Consider the following 3,678-nt stretch of genomic DNA (forward strand, 5'->3'; position numbering starts at 1 on the left):
TGTTGACCAGGATGGTCTCGATCTCTTGACCTTGTGATCCACCCGCCTCGGCCTCCCAAAGTGCTGGGATTACAGGCTTGAGCCACCGCGCCCGGCCCTCAACACATTTTTTAATGCCTACTATGTGCTAGGCACTGCTCAAGGATGTCAGGCTATATCAAGGAATAAAACCTGAGGTCCTTGGCTTTGTAGAGTGTATACTCTAGGAGAGGTGGAGATGTCATAAATATAAATAAGTAAATTATTTTTTATGTTAGAAAGTGATATATTTTGGGTGGAGAAATAGAGAAGAGGGGGATTTGAATTCATGGGGGATGTTTGTAACTTCAGAGTGGTCAATATTGGCTTCATTGAAGAGGTAACATTTAAGACAAGAAATGTAAAGATGAGGGCATAAGCCATATTGACACCTGGGGAAAAAGGGAACAGCTAGTGCAATGCCCTAAGTCTTGAGTATGCCTGGCCCATTTGAGAGACAGCAGGGAGGTCAGTGCACCTGCAGCAGTGAATGAGGGAGAGAGTGTAGTCATACATGAGGTTCAGAGATATGACTAGGGAAAGATTATGTAGAATCTTATAAGTCATTGAAAGGACTTTCACTTTTATTCTGAGTGAGAAGGGAAGCATTGCAGAGAAGTGACATATGACTTTTATCTTAAAAAGATTCCTTGCTTCTGTATCGAGAAATGATAAACAGTGGGGTAAGAATGGAAGCAGAGACCAGTTAGACCAGGAGTTGGTAAGCTGTGGTTCATAATCCAAATGTGTCTTATTGCTTTTTGTAAATAAACCTTTATTGCTACATAGCCAGGCCCATTTGCATTACAATAATAGAGGTGAGTGGTTGCCAAAATGACTGTATGGCCCATGAAACAAATACCACAGGACTCTCTAAGAAAAATGTTGCTGTCCCCTATATTAGAATATTGCTGCAATTCAGGAGAGAGGTGATGGTGGCTCAGACCAGGATGGTAGCACTGAAAGTAGTGAGAAGTGTTTGGGATCTAGATATATACAAAATTAAAACCAACTAGATTTGCTAAACGATTGAGTGAGAATGTGTAATACTGGAAAAGTCAGGGATGAGTGTCAAGCGTTTGGTCTGAACTATCAGGAGAATATAGTTTCTATCATTTGAGATGGGGAAATTGGTGGTAAAACAGTTCTCATGGTGAAAGAAGATCAGGAATTACAGCAGCTTAAACTCAACATTGGTGAGTGTTGGGATGACACCAAGTGAAAACATTTTCAATTTGAGGAGCCAATTGAATATGTAAATCTAAGTTCAGGAGAGACTACTCGGATGGAGATGAAAAACTGGAACCCATCAGCATAGAGATCATGTTTAAGGTCACGATTCTGGATGAGATTACCAAAGGAATGAGTAAAAACAGAGAAAAGAACAAAGGATGAATCCTAGAATGCATAATCATTAAGTTTGGGAAGAAAAGGAAAAATCATTAAAGGATACTAAAAAGGAGTGACCAGTAAAACAGACTGGTAAATTAAATCAAAAGTAGGATGTTCTGGAAGCCAAATGAAGAAAGTTTATCCAGGAGGAGAGAGGAATCGAATATATCAAATATTAACTATTAAGTCAAATTAAGAAGAGAACTGATAATTGACTATGGCAATTTTGGTAGACTAGGTAGGAACAAAAATTGGATTGTAATAGATATAATGAAGTTTGGAAAGAGAATTAGAGAGAAGGAATACAGTAAATAAATAATGATTTAAGAAATAAAATTGCTAGAGTAATGTCCTTAAGTAGTTAAGACAAGGTAGAGTCTTGTTTGCAAATGGGAAGATTGAAATTTAAATAGGAACATGGATAAATAAATCCTCCCTAGAAGCAGGTGGGAGTTTATGTGTGCAGATTCTGGAGGGGGTGGTAGGAGTCTATGGAAACCTTTTTTACTTGCTTTAATTTTCAAAGAGAAATAGGAAAAAAAAAAAAAGATCATTATCTGAGAGTAAAGATCAAGGTGGTGTATCGTGGGTTTGAGAAGAGAGGAGAAAGAACAAAATAGCCATGAAGTATATGGTAGAATGAATGGATTGGAAAAGTATAGTATGATCATCAAGCAGCAGACAGGCTAACTTAAGGTTCATAATCTTGTGCATTTGTTTTCAGCTCATTCTTTTACATGGTTGTAGGCACAATGATAAATTTAACCAGGGTTGTGATATTTTCAAGTGAGTCTAGCAGGGATGAGGAATTGGGAGTGTTACATTTAAGCCATTAATTCATTTTGAGTTGATTCTTTGTATACAGTTTGATTTTGGGGTCTAGTTTCATTCCTTTGTATATGTATTTCCAGTTTTCTCAGCACCATTTATTGAAGATGATGTTCTTTCCCCAATGTATGCTCTTGGCACCTTTGTCAAAAATCAATTGGCTGTAAACACATGAATTTATTTGGGGCTTCTTTACTCTGTTTCATTTTATCTAATGTCTGTTTTATACATATATTATGTTGTTTTGGTTACTATAGCTCTGCAGTATATTTTGAAGTCAGGTAGTATGACACCTTCAGCTTTCTTCTTTTTGCTCAGAATTGCTTTGGCTATTTGAGCTCTTTTGTGGTTCTATACAAATTTTAGAATTGTTTATTTCTGTGAATAATTTCATTTATATTTTGATAAAGATTGTACTGAATCTGTAGGTTGCTTTGGGTAGTATGGTCATTTTAATGACATTAAATCTTCCAATCTTCAAATTCTTCCAAGAAGCATGGAATGTCTTTCCATTTGTTTTTGTTCTCTTCAATTTCTTTAATTGGTGTTTTGTAGTTTTCCTTGTAGAAGGCTTTCACCTCCTTGGTTAAATGTATTCCTAGGTACATTTGTTTGTAGCTATTATAGATGGGATTGCTTTCTTGATTTCTTTCTCAGCTAATTTATTATTGATCTATAGAAATGCTACTTATTTTACATGTTAATTTTATATCCTGCAACTTTCTGGAACTCATTATCAATTTTTTTAATGTTATTTCATTTATTTATTTTTATACTTTGAGTTCTGGGATACATGTGCGGAACATGCAGGTTTGTTACATACATATACATGTGCCATCGTGGTTTGCTGCACCCATCAACGCATCATCTACATTAGTTATTTCTCCTAATGCTATCCCTCCCCTAGCCCCCAACCCTACAGGCCCCAGAGTATGATGTTCCCCTTTCTGTGTCCACATGTTCTCATTGTTCAACTCCCACTTATGAGTGAGAACATGTGGTGTTTGGTTTTCTGTTCCTCTGTTAGTTTGCTGAGAATGATGGTTTCCAGCTTTATCCATGTCCCTACATGGATAAAGGACATGAACTCATCCTTTCTTATGGCTGCATAGTATTGCATGGTGTATATGTGCCACATTTTCTTTATCAAGTCTCTCATTGATGGGCATTTGGTTGGTTCCAAGTCTTTGCTATTGTGAACAGTGCTGCAATAAACATATGTGCAAATGTGTATTTATAGTAGACTGGTTTATAATCCTTTGGGTATATATCTAATAATGGGATTGCTATGTCAATTGATATTTCTGGTTCTAAATCCTTGAGGAATTGCCATACTGTCTTCCACAATGGTTGAACTAATTTGCACTCCCAGCAATAGAAATTGTTTCTATTTCTCTACATCCTCTCCAGCATCTGTTGTTTCCTGACTTTTTAATGATC

Source organism: Cebus imitator, unplaced genomic scaffold, assembly GCF_001604975.1.
Source record: "Cebus imitator isolate Cc_AM_T3 unplaced genomic scaffold, Cebus_imitator-1.0 Scaffold84, whole genome shotgun sequence".
Classification (NCBI taxonomy): Eukaryota; Metazoa; Chordata; class Mammalia; order Primates; family Cebidae; genus Cebus; species Cebus imitator.